This window comes from Marmota marmota, unplaced genomic scaffold (genome assembly GCF_001458135.2).
Source record: "Marmota marmota marmota unplaced genomic scaffold, marMar, whole genome shotgun sequence".
NCBI classification, from domain to species: Eukaryota; Metazoa; Chordata; class Mammalia; order Rodentia; family Sciuridae; genus Marmota; species Marmota marmota.
This window is the reverse complement of record NW_026000005.1, coordinates 42,932,029-42,951,906: the sequence shown is the minus strand read 5'-3', so window position 1 is coordinate 42,951,906 and position 19,878 is coordinate 42,932,029. Positions and strand designations below refer to the sequence as shown.

General features: G+C 40.3%; 1 protein-coding gene across 5 annotated transcripts in view; it reads right to left on the bottom strand.

Moving 5' to 3' along the window:
• Rhbdd1 (rhomboid domain containing 1) overlaps nucleotides 1–19,878 on the bottom strand; it is a 138,836-nt gene that overhangs the window by 17,337 nt on the left and 101,621 nt on the right. The window lies entirely within an intron of this gene.

The window sequence follows — 19,878 nt, the reverse complement described above, 5'->3', positions numbered from 1 at the left end:
GGAATTACCCCCTCTACTGTCATTCATTTCTCCCCCTTGTATTATTTTCCCCTTTCCCCTCACTTCCTCTTGTATGAAATATTGTATAAACCTGAGGGTCTCCTTCCATTTCCATGCAATTTCCCTTCTCTCTCCCTTTCCCTCCCACCTCTCATCCCAGTTTAATGTTAATCTTGTTCTCATGCTCTTTGTCCCTACTCTGTTCTTAGTTACACTCCTTATATCAAAGAAGACATTTGGCATTTGTTTTTTAGGGATTGGCTAGCTTCACTTAGCATAATCTGCTCTGGATCTTGCCTCACTTTGACAGAGGCATGGCAAAATATTAGCGTTTTTTTTTTTTTTTTCCTGTTTGTTTTTTGAATGGAGACTATGAGGGTATGAGAAGGGCTGTAATTGGCATGGAGGAGGAGATAGCAAATTGTTACTGTGAATATTTGAGTTTTTTTTTTTTTTAAAGATGGCCATGAAGAAGTATATGATTTGTTGCTGTTTATATCAAGTACAGTATTTCTAGAATTATTTCTGCAGATCTAACGACATTTGATTAAGGGCATCTCACTTGGCAAAAGGTCTAGACCTGTTATCAGATAATTCTCTTAAGGCAAAATAAAATTCTCTTAGGGTAGCAAAAGCTTAGGGAGGACACTCTACCAACTTGACTGATCTAAATGGAACATACTTCTATGAGTCATTTGTAGCCTTAAATACTATAGAGAAAAGAATTTATACAACATGCCCAAACAGCCTCTCTTTGATGTGGTAACTCTTTTAAAACCACACTGTTCAAATTTATGCTAAAATGTAAGCCCTTCATGTTTACAGTGGTACTATTGGAGGAATGCAATATAAAAGTACATCAGTTAAATTTCAAAGACAACACTTATAACCTCAGAACAATGGGGCAATTCCCAGTGTAAATTTATGAGCTGCTAAACCTCAAAAGGTTTCTTCAATTAGCAATGAAGGCTCTTGACATATCTGCTGCCTGATATAGGGACTGGTCTTTATATAATTTTGAGTGTACTGCCTATATAAGAACTTTTCCTTACTTTTATTTACCTCAGATGACAACCATTGCACTTTTCTCTGTGCAGCGTATGATCCTGCTAATTATGCTGTAGGGCCAGGATGGTGTTTCACAGCTCACTATTGCTCCTAGGGCAGGCTACAAATTATACATAATGCATTGCCTTGTAATTGCTGCACTGTGAACTTGGCTCGCCTTTCCAACACAAAATACACACATCCAAGTTGTTTTGTTATAAAAAACCATAAGGGATTCTTTTGGTTATAAACATCTAAAAACATAACATTCTCATGAATTCCAGTTGGCTATTTTGGACACACAGGGGGCAGGCGAGGCTGCAAAGCAAAGGAAAACATACTTCATATTAATATTTACAGAGAAAAAGGGAGCAGCAGTCATGAAGGCAACATGACATTTAATGCAAGTACAGTGAATGGAATGAAATGAACAGGAAGCAAGCTGAAGGTGCACAGAGTCCAAACTGGGACACCAGAGATATAGGTTCAGTGTTATCCTTGACCCTTCCTGGCCTTGGGCTCCTTATTCTGAACACTAAGGTACAAAACCAAAAGATCACAAAGGGGCCTTTTCCCACGAAGACAGGAATGTCACGACGGCAGTAGCTTGCTGGCAAACCTGATTTATAAGGCCAGATTCTCTCAGCCTGATGGCTCACAGGCCTGGAGTCTCATGCCTAGTAGGAGGCCTCTCACTGTAACCTGTTTGTTTGAGACCCCTTAGAAAAAGATGATGGTTCTTTAGGGGAGCGGGGGCGAAGGGGGTTACATGACAAATGATTCCTCAATTTTTATATATTAAACACCACAAAATGGGAGGGGCAATCAGAAGAAGAGTATAGTGACTGCTTACATTCATCACTGCTCTTGGGCCCCATCGCCCGGGAGTCTGCATTGCAGAGGTCTCCAACAGACTTGCCATGGTTTTTGTGCTTGCAGCATTCAGAAGCAACATCTAGGCACTGGTATGGTATGGTATGGTAACCCTTATATTTCCCCTCCTCTCCTTGCCAAGAGACAATAATTTGATATATGAATTCAGTCCAGTTTCTTTTCTCTTTCTATCAAGTAAATGAATGTTCTAGAAGAGCTAAAGGTTGGGCATGGTGCTATGCATCTGTAATCCTAGAGACTTGGGAGGCTAAGGCAGGAGTTCAAGACCAACCTTGACAATTCAGTGAGGCCCTAAGCAACTCAGCAAAGCCTTGTTTAAAAATAAAAGGGGCTGGGGACATGGTCCAATGGTTAAGTGCCCCTGGTTTCAATCCTTAGTACCAAGAAATAAAAAGAATAATAAAATAATTTAGAGGAGTTTAAGGTAGAAGTAGTATTCAACTCAAGTGAATGCATAAGTGTGTGGCAGGTGAGTTTCCTACAGAGTACAGATGGGATGATCAAAGAGGATAAAATGTGAGGGAGTTTCAAAGAGAGATATGTACAGGTTCATACATCTTGATAATTTACCACAAATAGTTACTGTGTTGGGTCAATGTGCTGGAACAGCGCTCCTTTGATGCTGCTGCATGTCAAAGTATTGCTTTGGACTTAGGAAGTCATTTCTAGTGGTGCCTCACCTCTTCAAGCTCTACTATGAACACAGATAAAGATGAAGTGGCAGATGGGAGGGCCAAGTGATATAGCTCCAGACCAGGGACGCCACACAGGTTTTGTCTGAATGCTATGTCTGCTCTTGAGAGAACAGAAGCCTGGTTTGTCACACCTTCTTGGTGTCCCCGCTACTAAAGATTTAGGGGTTACATCTTTCCAATCCATACTACATACAGTCTCCAAACAAAACAACTGGGACTTGTGACCAGACAGGCACTGCGTGCTACTGGGTACAGGAGGCCTGACTATTTTCAACTGGAACCACTAACATAAATGGTACCCTTGTATTGTCTCCATTGCTCAGCTTTACATCCAGAACACAACACCCTGGATCCAGACAGATTATTCCTGCAGCTAAATATACCCAACAGAGACTTCAGANATATATATATATATATATATATATATATATATATATATATATATATATATATATATATATCTATCTATCTGAGGTGGGGGGAGAAAGAGAGAGAGAGAATTGATTACCATAATCAATCAAGCTAGTTGATTTCAGGGCATCTATTCCATAGTCCTCTTTTAAAGGATTTTTTTAATTCTCTTTCATTATTCTGGTACCATATTTTTTATTCTTTTTCATTATTTCTGGTACCATCTTAGAGTCTTACAAGACTCTAAGAACTCAGATCTGAAAGATTATATATTAAAAATGAAACTGCTAACTACAGGAAAGGAAGAAGTGATCACTTTAAAGATAGAATTCCATGGCCTCTACCAGAGACCCAATTCTCCCATATCCACAAATGAGTCATCACAGTGAGTTGGAGCAACTGGCACTGCTGCTGGCCCATGTGTGGCCTTCAGAGTAATGGGCTTGGGACTCAGTTATACCATTGAAGCCCAGCCTGCAAGACACACACACTACCACGGATACAAAGCTAGGATGTGCTGGAGCCACGTGCATGGGTGATGCTTCCAAGGAACTCTTTCCCATTGCACAGCAACACAATACTGCAGTGGTTAGCAAACCTGCTCTGGGAGATGGGTGAAGCACACTGAAGATACCCTGGTGCCTGGAGACCCATACCCAAATCACCTAGGGCAAACTCCCATTTATTTTTTTCATCCAAACTGAAAAATTTAACAACTAGATATATCTTGCACATCTTCATTTAATAAGGAAGTAACTCTACAGAATTCAACACTTGGATACTCAGAAATTAACAGGCAACTCCACACAATATTGTGGGCTCACATCCTTGTTCACATAACCTGTTTCATGTTCTACAATCACACCACAGTCACTGAACTGAGGCAGGATCCCAGACCATCTTCTGAATCAAAGCAAAATTTAATTTTGATAGTAAAATATTGGGTTCAGTAAAATTTGGTGGTAAATACATATGCTCTCAAATTTTAGTTCTATTGAATAATGATCCACCTATTTTGACAACTGCCCATTAATTAGAAAACTCTTCTTTCTCCTATGATTAACAGGTAACATTTTGTTGAGTACTTACTCTGTGTCAGGTACTGTATTAAGCACTGGGCACATATTATCTGATATAACTCCCTAATAATTATAAACAAGACCTGCCTTACCAGTAATAGGCCAGGGGAGAAAAAAGCTAATTTTTAAATTTTTATATCTCTAATCACTCCTTTGATTTGAAACTTGACATTTCCAATAACACCAAACTGTCTGTGACTGTCTTTAATGGTGGTAATCTGCCTTTTCCTTCTTTCATTAATCAATACAACCAATACCAACTGAACACACATATTCTGGAGGGCACCACTGTGGACTGAGGGGACAGAAGGATGAGTCGGGCACAGTTTCTTCTCTTGAGAAGATCGTTCAATCGTATGAAGAGTGTGGATGTGATTTACATGAGTACATATATTCACATCCATGGGACCTGTGCAATAAAACCCTCATTAAGATGTACATAAAATTTTTAGAGCTGGCTGGAGTACAGAAGCTACCTAGACACCCTCTTGTCTTATAGATATTGAAACTGAATTCAGAAGAGCTAAAAAAACTTACTTAAGGTCCCTTAGCTAACTGTGACAACTCTAGAATTAGAACCTAACTCTCCTCATTCCCATGGCCTGCACTGATGTACTGCTTATTTATCATCTTAAACAATATATGTTCTCAACAGGTTTCAAGCCAAAGGGGTCACTCCAGTGGCTCAGCTGCTCATATAGACCCAAAGCTATCAGGACAATGACTTCTCTCTGAGGTTGGGCTATAATTATCCCATGTGCAGCTGGCAGGCAGTTAAACTTCCATTAAAGAACTCTGTTTCTTGACTGATTTCTCTTCCTCCCTGAGTCAACAGTGAGCAAAAGGCCCAGAAAAGTCCAGATCAAATTTAAGACCTATGCTGGCTAGCAAAGTATGCTTAGAACTTTGAGTGGCTTTGGTGAAAGCAAAGTGTGCAGAACGGTCAAAATCCTAATTATTTACTTAAATTGTCACACCTGGTGCTATGTGAAAAGGAACCATGAATAAGGAACCCATGGGTCATCTATCCATGCATGAGAAACAGGGTTAAGGAAGCGGGCCTGAGGTCAGGCTGGGAGGCAGGCCAGGCCTCCTTCCTCAAACCCTGATGCTCACCACAGGCAGACAGTCCTTTTGCCACTTAGTAAGGCTGTGCAAGCAAAAAGGGGCCTCTCAGGACCGGCAGCTGAGGGCATATGGAAGCAGAATTACAATCCTGTCACAGAATACTCTTACTTACTGACTCTGGAATTGTTCTCATGCTCAGAGAAATGCTACGAGAAAGATACAATAGCTTCAATCCTGTCAATGAATGAGGCTGGTCAGGGACCTTCCCATCTGGTAATCACTTGTTTAAACAATAACAATGATGATAATAAATGGCCTGAAACTTTCGAGAATGAAAATCTACGTTTTTAGACTGGTTTACACATGATCTTACTTTCTTCTTTGAAAGAAAACAACTCAAACATAAAATTTTAGAAATGTCCTTGCTAAATGAAGGGCAATGGAGGGAGAGAAAGTGAACATGAGAGGTTCCATCCTGGAATCATCATCTGAAATACCCTATGGTGTAGAGCTTTGCTTTTAATTAATATGCAACAATCTTTGGAGGGGGACAGTTTAGGATTAATGGAACAGCAAACCGGAAACGTAGTAGAAAGGGAAACACCATCTTCCCACCTTCCTTAGACAATGGGGCCAGTCATCTCCCCCAGGCATCCACTTTATATTCACCAGCATCTCTGGCAGAAGAAAACACCTCACACACTTTTCTTGAGTAATTATTTCCTTAAAAAGATACCACAAAAATCTAATTTTTTCTCTTGGGAGAATATACTTCGAGATTCCTACTGCAACTTAAATAGTCTAGGTGAGTTTAGAAAAGGTCATTTAAGGACAATAACACACACACACACACACACACACTCATTCTTGCGCATGCATGTACCCCCCCCCCTCTCTCTCACACACACACACACACACACACACAGAGTTATGTGCAGGTAACGGTTCAGTCAATAGTGAGCTGCTTGTATTTTGGTGTTGTATCACTTAGTGACAGGCAGCACCTTAGCTTGTGTTAAGTACATTCTGTGATGGTCACACAGTGATGAAATTGCTACTAATGCAGACCTCAGAACATATCCATAGTCCAGCAGTGCATGATTATGCTACAAGAAAGGAAATACTGAGAGTGAATAAGTGTCCCTATGCTTGAAGTCCAGGGAGGAAGGGCGGGAACCAGAGTGAGCAACAAAACTTAACAAGTTCTGCATCTGTCTTTTGAAGTCAGGGCCTACCAAGGAATACAGAAACCTAAGCTCTACATGCCCCATTTTTATGCTGCAGGCTCCCTCCCCTCCTCTAACTCTAAGCTGACAAACAGAAGGTCTCTGTCTTTTGAATACTCAAGCAACTCGGATACACACACATCAAAAACTGATACACAAAAACCAAAACCACTTCAAATATACTTCAAAAAAGGTACCCCCAAGAAGCAATAGCTTGCCCAACTAAACAGACCGACTTTATCTGTCTTGTTCACTGTGTTATTACTACTACAGGTGTCCAATAGGATATGCTAAATGTCTGAAACCCTAAAGAATTTTCATGAAGGGAGAATACGTTCTACCATTTCCAGCTCCTTCCCTGACCCAGAAACTTGGCTCATGAAGCGGCACTGTAGGTTTTGAGTTTAGCCTATGTCTGCCCTGTAGCCATCCAGTGAGGTCCACCATGCCCTCCAGTGACTCTGGGGGTACAGATGACCCAAAAGGGGCAATGGCTCCCAGTATCCTTTTACATGTGCAGACCACCTTTCTCTGGATGAAATCAGGGCTGAGGAAGGAAGGATGGCTCTTCCATTTAGGTCCTCCTGTCTTTCTCCTCCTCCCTCTCATTTAGACCCTCTGTGTTTCTTTCTTTCATAAGGAGTGGGCTCTCTCTAACTTTTTATCATGTTTGAAGGGTCCCTTGATACCAAATCCTAGAGCTTTGAAGAAAGGCCACAGAGAAAGAAGAAAAAAGTAACATCCATGAAAACACACAAAGCACCTGAGAAATACCTACGAGCAAACACCTAGAACCTAGAATGTCAAGAAAGCAAACCAAAAAACCTACAGGCAAAACAAACAAACAAAAATCTTTCGTTTTGTCAAGAAACGTATTTGAATGTTTAACTGGTCATAAGTCATTTATCCCATACTTGTAAGGAAAAATAAATGACAGTAATTAAATAGAGACAAAGGTATGATTAGGACTTGAAACTGGCTACTAATGCTTCGTATAAGAACTATCAAGTCAAAAAACCGTGTAGCCTGTTCTTTCTTGTGCCTCAGCTGTAATTAAAAACAAAACAAAACAAAAATCTGGTCTGGAAAAGCACATTGAGAGAGGCACAAGGAACTCATTTTGAATACGTAGTCTGCGAAACGTCTTTTTAGTTTTTCCGTGGTGGCAGTGGGAAAAAAACAAGCCAGCAAGTTTTTCGGATGTGCTTTCATGCCAGGCTTCATCATGCACTAGCTGCTCACTCATTGACTCTTGTATTCCTTCTCTCACTCATAAATATTTACGAAGCCTTTTCCTGGGGTCTGTCACAGGACTGAGGGACACAGGAGTGAAGAAGAGAGCAGGCAGTGGGCTTCCTCCACAGAAGGGATGGTGCCGAGGGCATATGAGTTCGAGAGGTGCTTGTGAAAATGTGTGAGATCTCACGTAATCAAATGGCTCCAAAGTGAAAAAGCAAGTGTAAAATTAAAAATAATGTTCAAGTAAACGTCTATGAAAAGAACCATCTCAGCCATTTATAACTCAACTCCTATATGTGATGATACATGTTAATGTTTATACACACATACACACACACACACACACACTTATACTGATTTATTTAAGTATGTATTTAAATACTATGAATAGGATTTGCATGTGTTTTAATACATTTGAAATTATATGGGTGGGATTTGCAAAAGTAAAAGCCCACAAATGTCTTCAGATGTCCCCCAAGAGGGATCTGGACATCCTACTCTCCTGGAGTTTACGTAATAGAGTGAAGACAGAGGCACCCAAAACTGCCCCAATCACCTTGTAAAATGTCAAAGAAACAGTTCTGAGCCTGAACGTCTTCATGAAAACAAGCTAGAAATCAAAACCACAGTCCTCAGGGAAGTTTTGAGAACCAAATGAAAATGTAGAATGAAACGTATTTCAAAGGGCTGAAGAGACAAAAACTAAACTTGTGAAACTACTTAAGTCTCTGCTCCCCCAGGTGGTGTATGCTTCTGCATCTGTCTATGCAGGCCCAGGTTCCTGGAACAGAAAGAGTCTCTACGGTACCCCAAATAAGACTGCTCTGCTGCCCTTCTGTAGCCCACAGATGCTGCTGACGAACAACCTCACATACAAATCAGGCTGCTTCATATATAGAGGAAACTTGATTGACATCATGAGACTCAAATAGAGCTGTTGTATTGAAAGTATATTTTAGTTAAAAATGAAAATGTTTTAAAATTAACTCCAACCCTAAGCTGACACCACTTTTATTTGTCCTAAGAATGAGAAGCTGGAGAGTGCTCCTAAATTCCACTTTATTTTTCTCCTTTGTAGACTGACATTTTATGAAATACCTTAATCCTCCCAGCTGGTTGTGGTAGTAGGTAAAAGGGGAAAATGAACTCAATTTTGAAAACGGACCATGTAGCATAACAAAGAAACACATCCTTGGAGGTGATTTAATTTTAGATTTTGTCTTGTTCTCTTTTCCCTATTCCTCTTCATGTGTACCCAGTTGGGAAATGGGGTGGGAGCGGACTGGGGTGTGATATGACCAAGTTAGAAGAAGCATAAAAATCTAAAGAGGGGTAACAATTATAAACTTCTGCAAGTAGAAACCGGCTGTTTCTAGTGTGTTACTCCAGTACTCGAGACCCTCCTTCTGGGTTCAAGATTCCCTTTGTGCCTCACCACATGATGTGTTAAGATGATATACAGTGTGTTTAAATATGACAAGAAAACAAACCAAGAAAATTTCAGCATTGTGAAGAATGAAAATGTACTAAAAATACTTTTAAAAGCTTTCAAACATGAAATCACAATAACAAAATAACTTCTTAATGATTTAGGCATAAAGTGACTCAGGAACATATGGATTAAATTTCCTTCAAATACATATGGCTTTAAAAATCGGAGGTGGGGGGTGGGGGGACATGTCGTTCAAAATTAGCTTCGCTTGTAATGCACAGCTCTGAAAAAGAGAGAAGTTTGTCAAGTTGTACCACTCTGGCAGCCCTTTGCTGGTGCTTTCTTTGGTGACTGTGTCAATTGGCTACAATGGCCATTACCTAAGAAACTTAGAATAACTTCCTTGGAAATGGTCTCTCTTTTCCTATTTAGGCAAAGTATTCAATAAGTTTAGAGTATATAATCCTTCTTCCCTTCCAATACCTCAAGCATCAAAACCAGAATTTACTTCTGTAAATAAAAGCTTGTACTATCTTAAGCCCAGAGCAAATAGCTATTGCATCTTTGTAATAACTTGGCACAGATTCACACACAGGGTTGTTTTTTCTATGCTCTTTAGTTCATTAAGAACCAGCATTGAGATAATGTTACTTCCCCTTCTTAATTGAAGATACAAATTTTAGACAATGCCTGGAACATAAAGGCTCTGTTTGACCTGCCAGTCATTTTTTCCCCATAGTGCCAACTCCATGCTCTCACTAATACTCCTGCCACCACCATCATTTCCATAAAACAGCAGCATTCACTGAACTTACTGTTTCCAAAGACATGCTCAAACACCTCATTCTATCCTGGGGGATAGTTCTGACAAGTACTGACCCATGGTTTACATGGGAAAATTGAGAACTGAGGTTCAGAAAGCCCACTTTGCTAAACCAGCCATCCTGTGGACACCCATTGTGCTTTCCTGTCTTGCATCTCCTGTTCATTTTGGTTGAATTTTAGTAGTCATGCTCTCTAGAAATGTCAACTTCCCACCTAACAACCTCTCATTCTTCAAGGAGGGAACAATATTCACATCTTTCAACATATAATCTTTAAACATTCAATCTTCGAGTGTGATGGTCTTTTTATATGCTGATGGCCACTAGGCTACAGTCTGCAGTTATTCAGATACTCATCATGGTGCTGCCATGAAGGTATTCAGTGGATGTGACTGATGTCCATGATCAGTTGACTTCAAGGGAGATTATTTTAGATAATCTAAGTGGACCTGAGCCAATCAGTTAGCAGGCTTAAGAGCAGAGCTGAGACTTAGAAGAGGACATTCTACCCTGGACTGCAGCTTCAGCCCTGCCTGAGAATTTTGGGCTACCCTTCCAGACGGTGTGCCCTTTGGATTTGCCTGGTCAGCACTCTCCATTGCATAAGCCAGTTCCTTGTAATGATTCTTAACATACATCTCATACTGGTTCTGTTTCTTCATCAAACCTTGACTGATATACCAAGTAATGCCCTTTCTGTGTTCTTTCAGTTTATATAATTCTTACACCATTTCTAGTTCATTGCTAGTCCTGTGACTTCTTTGTAGGTAGGTTCATGTCTCAGATGTCTTTGTAAACCACACAGTACTTAGTCTTATAAGTGAATAAATATTTGCTGGAAGAATTAAATTATATCATGCAAGAGCATTACCTCTTGTGAGATACTCATGGGAAGCTAGGGCTAGCAAAGGTTAGTCAGAATCTGAGGTCATTTCACTGACGAGATATTACTATCACCCAACAACCAGTTGTTGTGTCTCTCTTCCCTGTATAGAAGAGTACTGTGCATACAGGGCATTTAACATTCGTGGGCCCCAGGCACTGAAGGATGAGTTTATTGCTTTTACCTTTGACTCTTGATACTGTGGCAACCAAAATGCTCTAGCACATATATGCTTCGAAATGTCCGCTGGAGGGCACACTGTACTGATTGCTAGTCAAGAACTGCCTTCTTACCATCATAACACATTTAACAAGCTACAACATAAAAATTCCTTCAATAATGACTCCTAAAGTGAGTTGCAGAATTACAAGATTAGAAAAGTAGAAATCTAATAAGTTATCATGGATGCCAAAAGGTCATTAAATGCATAAGGTTACAAGTAGAATAAGAATTTTCAATTTTAAACATTTTACCTAGGCTAATTTAAAGAAATAAATTTATTAGCTGAACAAATACTTGAGAACCTCCTAAAAGCTGGGCACAGTTTGTTACTACATCATAAGACAATAGCTGGAAAGATTTTTGGAAAATACATTTGGGATATCCTGACTTATGCTATTTGTTATGTAGCATTTATGGAATATATTCTTTGGAATTTGGGAACACCTTAGAAAGAGGGGCTCCATCTCCTATGTCAGTTCTCAGTGTGATTCCCAGACCAGCATCACAACATTATGTGGGAATCTGTTAGAAAAGCAAATGTTCAGACCCCCTCTAGACTCAATAAATCAGGAACTCATAGGGGTTCTCAAGCTTTACACACCAGAATCACCTGCAGAACCTTTAAAAGACAGAATCCTGGGTCTCACCCCTAGAGTTTCTGGGTAGTAGGTCTGGGCTGGGCTCCAAAATTTTGCATTTCTAACAAGTTTCCAGGCCACATTTGAAGAATCAATGCTCTAGATCTGTACTGTACAATGGCCACTAGGCATGTATAACTTGTTAATTAAAACTACATAAAACTAAAAATGTAGTTCCTCAGTTGTACTAAATGCATTTGGTGTGCTCAGCACTTGCGGCTAGTGGCTACTATGTTGGACAATGGAAATAGAGAACATGTCTATCACTTCAGAGAATTCTCCTGGGCAGAGCTACTTGAGATAAATCCTAGGAAAGTACCCTCCATATTCAAGCAGGTGCTGTAAGCAGAGGAAATAGCAACACCGAAGAGTACAAGGGCCGATGTTCCAAAACACAGGCACTGCTTGCTCTTCACCAGCTTCTCATCTGGATGACTCTGTGTAGCTTCAGGATGAGTCACAACAGGAATTTACTTATTTAGCTCTAGTTAACTATTCTCCTACACAAGCCTAGGAAAGCCAGCAGTAGTAATGCAGTCTATGTTGGCCATCATGTTTTTGCCTTTTATTTTTTTTATTAGGGGCAAAGGTGAGAGAAATTTAAAACTCAGACTGTGGCTCATGTCTATGAGGATAAACCCACTGATCATTCTCAGTTCTCATCTTACCAGGACTGGGGAGACTACATGGCATTTGGTGCATCTGAATACTCCCTCATGGAAGAAGATCCTTGTCTTGTCTCCCAGAACTGTGCACTCTCTTCTCAGTTTCCTCACTCTGCTTCACTGGTCCCTTCTTTTCACTCACACCTCCTTTTCTCTCCAACCTCCTAACACTGGAGGACACAGCACTCAGTCCTTGATCTCCTTCTCTTCTATACTCATTCCTCTTGCCGATTTCATCCACTGTCTTGAACTTCAATACTATTTGAACCACGATGATGTCTTCCTAGACTGTGTCTCTTTTCTGACCTCACTCAGCCACCTACTCACCATTTCTTGGTGGGGCTCTAATAACCCTCTCAATGGACACAACTCTAAGACCAAACTCAAACTTTTTCCTGCAAACCTGCTCTCTCTCTTAATGCACATCATTGGTAGCTCCAACTTTCCAATGGCCTTGGTCAAAATAAGCCACCTTTACTTATCTTTTCCTCATAATCACACCAATCTGTCAAAAAATCCTTTTGCTCCCTCTTCCCAGTGTATCCAGAAGCTGACCTCTACACTTCCACTGCTACCACTGAGTGGGAGAAACAGTCCTCTCCTGCCCGCCCGTGGTTATAGACTCTTCACTGGTCTTCCTGCTTCTGCCTTTGCTGACTGAATTTATTTCCTAGAGTTGGGTTACTTAAGACGACAGAAATTTTCTCAAATTTTTGGAAGCCAGATGTCCAAAATCAAGGTGTTGGCAAGGTTAAATCCTGGTGGCTCAGAGAGAATCCGGCTTCCTAGCTTTTGGTGGCTGCTGGAAATCTGGCATTCCTTGACCTGTGAGAGCCCCCCAGTTTCCGCCTCTGTCTTCAGATGACCTATTTCTATGTGTTGTCTTCTCCCTTCCTATCTCTTATCAGGACACTTGTCACTGGCCTTAGGGTGTACTCTAATCCAGGATGACTTCACCTTGAGATTCTTGATTACATCTACAAAGACCCTTATATTCCAAACAAAGTCATAAGCTGAGGTTCTGGGTAGGCATATCTTCTGGGGGAATACCATTCAACCCGCTGTGCTGTTCCATAGATTATTTCAATACAGTAGTCACAGTGACCTTTTAAAAGTTGCCAGATTATGTTATTCCTCTACTTAAAATTCTCTAATGTCATTCACCTCACTCAGAGAAAAACCAAGATCCTCAGACCAGACTAAAAGACTGTGTGATCTGGGTTTGCACCTCAGTGTCCTTGTCTCCTTCCATCCAGTCATTGGTCACAGTGGCTCTGACTAGTTGAGGTGGAAGGATTGGAGACATATTTTGAGCTAGCATGAAAAGGGCTTGGCTATTGACGACATCCAGGAGGCAAGAGTGAGAACAAATGGGTTGGGGGAACTAGAAAAGAATTACATGTTCAGTTTTGCACAGGCTGCATCTGAAATGCCCTTGAGTAGGTTTATACAAAATTTTAGAAGCTCAGAAAGAGATCTGGGCTAAGAAGATAAAGGTGGAAGTTGCAGGCATATTAATAATAATCAAAGCCTTAGAAGAAAAGAGGACCTAGAATTTGGTCATTAGAGTAGCCAATATTCACAGAAGGTGGTGAGTCTACAAAAGAAAACAAGGACAAAGGTGGGAGCAGCATCAGGAAAGTGTAGCACTGGGAAGAAGGGAGGAACAGGCAAGGAGGGAGAAGTGTACCACTGTAGGGAAATTCGAGGAAGTAAAGTGATGCTAAGCCCTGCTGACACTGAGGTCACAGGAGAACTACTTCATTAGAGTAGTGGAGATAAGATTTAAAGATGAAATGAAGACAAAACGTTCTTCCGGGGAGTATAAATGGAAATGGAAAGGAAACTGAAAAGCAGTTGTGGGTTTCTGGCTTCAGGGCCTTTCCTTTCTTTCTCTGAAGACAGAAGAAAAAAGGAAAAAAATCAATAATAAAAAAACATTTCTCTGAGGAAATGGGCCAGATAAAGGATTAGCTTTTTGAAAAGAGGAAGGAGACCTCCCTGTGCAGGAAGGAAGAGATGAGCACAGGGTGGGTAAAGTGAAAGTGATTTAGGGTTTCCATGATGGGTGGTTGAAGCCATCTTCATGGTGGGCCTTTGATACTTACAGGGGACTCCATTTTCTTAATCCATCAAGTGCCAAATATTTAATTCTGGGAATATAAAAAATTATTTCAAAGTTACCATTAGAGGTTTATTTGTTGTTTAATCTGAGTTTTTATAAGTGTTCTACATGTGAGATCATGGGACAAAATGGGTTAAGGAAGTCCAGGACTGCTGAGTTGTGGACATACATTTAAAATAAGCTCAGTCCACTCTGATGGATGGGTCATGTCCCCTAGTTAGGCTCAGCTGCCAGATAGCAGTCTAAGAAGCCAAGTGTCCAGGCTCACTCATGCCTGACTTTTTTTTTCAGATAGGAAGGAGATATTTACCCAAGAGTACCTGAAATAAGGCATCAGAAATCTAAGCAGGGTAGGAAGAAAAGCAATGCAAGAGAAGGAACCAAATTGGGAAGGAGGCCAAAGAATGCTTACAGTTGATTATTCAGAACTTTGAGCTCACCTATAAGTAGTTGAAAACTCAAATATTAAATCCATGAATGCTAAGAGCCTGGTGTATCTCATATGAGAAGTAATGGGTTTTAGATATGGCTACTCTACTACCAAGTAGAGCTCTACTTCTACCAAAGAGATCAGTGGGCCTTTGATATTGAAAATGTAAGAAGGAGTATTCCAACTGAAGGGATATCATTCCAAATCTAGATACTTCATAACTTAATTATGTCTAAATGATGCCTAAATGATAATAAATGTCTCTAAGAAAAGGTGTTTCACTAATTTTGTTACAGCAGATTTTATATTAGTGTCCTCTATGGGTTTTATCCAAATTCTTTTTTTACCTTAAGTTATATTCCAGCACAATGATTCTCAACCAGAGGTGATTCTGCTCCCCAAAAGTCAACTGGCCAACTCTGGAGATATTTCTGTCACAACTGGAAGAGTATGTGATGGTATACAGTGATGAAAGGCCAGGGATGCTTCACAGTCTCCTATAATGTACAGAAAGCCTCACTCCATCCCAACAAGGAATCCAGCCGCAGAGTCAACAGTGCCAAGGCTGAGAACCTGCTCTGGAACAGAAGCACTTGAAAAGTAGGCCTTTCATATCAGAGAGAAGAGGGCTCAACTTTGGATCATAGTAAGCAAATATCTTCAAATTTTCTGTATCATAAGCCTACCAATAGTCTAAATAAAACTACTTTGGGCGTTCAGAGAGGGTATCAAAATAAGTACGCAAAAAGTAAGAGCTTTAGATATGTAAGAGAGCCTATGGTATGTACTTGATATCTTCCTCTTCTTCTTCCTCCCTTGCCTTGCTTTTCCCATCCTTTTGTTTATTGTCCAGAAAGATGATCATCTCTGATTTTCACCAGTTCCTGCAGACTGGAAAATTAAACTCCAACCACAAATTTAACTTTGATAAAATTTCTTTACCCAAAGTAAATGTGAAAATCTAAAGAATTTAGTAAGATGGGCTTTGCACATATACAGAAATGATCAGAGTATATAGATTAAAGATCAGACTGCAATTAAATTCTGAGCAGAGTAATGTAATTAGCAAATTTATGAATGGGTCTTCTTTTCACAGTTCTTCTGTCAGGGCTAATTACTTGTATTAATTAGAACTGTCAACACATGAATATGCTTGGAAACTACTTCCTATGGTAAAATATGAGACTTGTAAATATCAAGACACTTGGAAAAATGCAAAGACTCATTTATTAGCAACTCTAAATGATGTAGAAGCACTGACTGCACAATGAGCTTTGGGAATTGACTGTAAATAGATTCTTAGTTAATGAATTTGCTATTTATTCTCCCTTGCTTAGGCATCAGTTTCAATTTAGTTTTGGAATGAAAATACCCAATACATCCCACATTAGACAGTGAAACAAGGATAAGGAAATAATTTTACAAGTTATTGGAAAACTGGAAGACTACAAGTTGAGTAGGAGGGAGTTCCTATCTCTTCTCTGATGAGTCCAAAATAGGCTGAAAAAGAAATTCTAAGAACTGTTGAAGTGATAGTCTTTGAATCAGAGTTTGAATGCCAATTTTAAACTCTATGTGACTTTGGTAAATGGTTAAGTTATTCAACCTCTTCTGAACAATGGAGACAGCAACAGAACTTGTGAAGTACTGTTGTGAAACTTACATGAGTTAATATGTGGAAAGTGCACAGACCAGTGCCCGGCTCAAGGTATGTGCAGCTACTACTATTTTCATAATCATCATCATTGGAGATGAGGGTGGAAACATGGAGAACTGAACACTCCCAGAACTAGCTCACAGGAGCAATACACAGAGTGATAAAGAGCACTGGAATCAGACCTGCAATCACACCCCAGCTCCATCACTCATTTGGTTTCTTCTGAGCCTCAACTGTACCCTACTCCCTGCATGAGTTCTTGTGAAAAGTAAATTAAAAAAAAAAAAAAAGCTATGCCTGGTACTAACAGAAGCTTTCTAAATGTCAGTGCTTAAGTTCATTACCATTATTATCTCCCCAAATGATTAAAACAGAAGCAAAAATAAAATTTTCAATTAATGACCCAAGTAAGCAGGGAGAGAAAACAGATGGAAGAAGAGAAAGGTAAAGGAAGAGACAAGAAGAGGGCATATACCAAGGGCCTCCTTGTGCCAGCTGCCCTTTGTCTCCCATCTCAGGTGGACATCTGGGCTGCCCAAAGACGAGGGCGTAACTCCCCACCCACAACAACCTTTTAAATCTGAGCTGAGATTCCACCTGAGGCCTGATGGGATGCAAAGCCTGTACCATGCTGAACTTGTGAAAGCTGTATGCAAAAGGCTTCATCACAGACTGAAAGGACACAGATTACAAACCCTTCTGCCTACATTTTCCCCTCTCTATATATTTAAAACTATAGTAACCAAATCCATAATAGGCAGAGCTTATTCTGGCTAGCTAAAATGTATCTGATGACTCTCATAACATACCTAGCATAAAACAGTTTTAAATTAAGGCCAGTTCAGTAAGTCATTTCAATTTTAATCCCTTTCAGTAACAACTTTGTGACAGTCTAAAAAAAATAATTATTTTTGTTTTATTTTACTTGTCCTTTCAGAAGGCTCTCATGGAGGCTGCAGGGAACACTTACAGAATGACCACGATACCTTCAAAGCATCTTCCAATTCAGATCTTATATTTCTGGACATAGCAAGATGTCAATATTAGAGCTGACTTCAACTAAAAATCCACTTTTATATAATTAACTTATAGAATTAGATAATTAATAAAATATAAGTTGATGATCCCTAATTCTGCCTTGAAAATCAAGAAATATTTTAAAATTCTGGCCCAAAATTTATAGAATCAAAATAATCCAACATATAAAAAAATTGAGCCAGGCACAGGAGAGCAAGCCTGTAATCCTAGCTACTCTAGAGGCTAAGGCAGGAAGATTACAAGACCAGCTTTGGGGAAATTTAGTAAGATCCTGTCTCAAAATAAAAAATTAAAAGGGTGGGGGATGTAGTTCAGTGGTCAAGTGACCCTGGGTTCAATCCTAGTACAGGGGGAGCAGAGGAAAATCGAGTACGAAGATGTTCTGGATCCTTTCACAAGAATGCCTGTTAACTACTAGGACACTATATAACAGAAAGTCCACAGCATTCCTATATTGATAGGAGAAAGCATTCCAATTAGGTTATGCAATCACTTAAAGAAATTCCTTTACATAGAGAGTAGGTTAGAAATAATGCCAAAGGGACAGACTTATAAACACAAGAAAAGGTAGTCAATGCCTTTATTCATTAATGAAATTAAAATGAAAATTACACAGAATGTAAAATGTTACAACTACTTTGAGTACGGTTTGACAATTCAATAAAAAGTAAACATGCACTTTTCACATGACCAGCCATTCCACTCCTAGGGATTTACTCAGCAGAAATAAAAGTATATATTTATGCAAATATTTGTGGATGGATGTTTGTAGCTGCTTTCTTGTAAAAGCCAAATCACTGCTAACAATTCAAAAGTTCAATAACAGATGAACAGATAAATAAATTGTAGAATATCCATACAAGGACATACTATTTCCAATAAAAGGGAATTAACTATTAATATACACAGTGAAATGGATAAAGTCCAACTAACTATGCTTGGTGAAATAAATCAGATGATCAAAGTTTGTCCCTCAGTATCCAGAGGGACTGTTTCTGGGATGCCCTAGAGACACCAAACTTTGAGATGCTCAAGACCCTTAAATTAAATGGTGTATTTGTATAGAATCTATGCACACACTCCCCCATATTTTAAACCATCTCTAGATTACTTACAATACCTAATACAATGTTAAATGTCATGCAAAGAGTTGTTACATTCTATTGTTTAGGGAATAATTACAAGTCTGTAAAAGTACAGTACAATTTTTTGTTTCAAGTATTTTTAATTTTTGGTTGAATCCACAGATGCAAAACCAACGGATATGGATGGCTGACTATATACAGTATGTTTTCGTTTATAAAAAGAAACTTACAAAATTCAAATTAAATCACAGTGACAGAATATCAGTGGTTGGCTGAAGAATAAGTATGAGTGAGGGAGAGTCTAGATGAATGACCATGGCACAGAAACAGGGGTGATGGGTTCTTTAATTGTCTCAATGATGGTGAGGTGTACACATATATCAATGCTGAACAAATTGCACATTTAAAATACATGTAGGGGGAAGGAAGATGGCGGCGAGGGGAGTGCATTGCCCCCGTGTGCTGCTTCACTGTGTGGGAGTATGACAAGTCAGGACGGCTAAAGGATATCTTGTTAGGAAATTCCAGCAATAGTGGGGTGCTCCGGAACCTGGAGGAAGGATTTCCATCGCACGAGGATCGGCTACGGGGACTCAAACGCGAGAGGTTTGTCGCACGGAGGGTAACACTGCTTATTCAGCAAATCGCCCTGCGGCTAGAGTCTGCAGCGCGCGCTGGGATAGAGACGCAGGGTTACAGCGCTGCAGTTTCCGCCAGCCGCGCAAGCACCGTACTCAGGGCTGAATTCTGGGTTCGAGACGGGGGAAGGAAGCGGTCCAACTCAGTTCTCCACACCGGTCAGACCACAGAGGAGGCCAGCAGCCACCATGTTGGTAAACTGATGTCACCTTCCATGTTTTCGACTGACCGCAGCTCATTCAGCCATAGAAAAGGTAATTTCAGGCTGCAATTCGCCTGCGGCTTGCAGACAGATTGCTAGGGTTCAGCGCCTGGGTGCTTCTTAGAACCTGATCTTATCGGAGCGAACACCGAGCGCGGGGCGGCCGAGTTCCGGCTCCCGGAACCGTCCCGGAACCGCCCTGGCCCAGGGCTGCGGAGCCTGCGGAGGCTGCTTCTTGGACCCTGCTCCTATCAGAGCATACACCAAGCACTAAGCAGCCGAATTCCGGCTCCCGGAACTGAGCCCGCGGGGACTGCTTCTTGGAGCTACACTTATAGGAGCTTACACCGAGCTTTTTACGACGCGTCCGGTCGTTCGT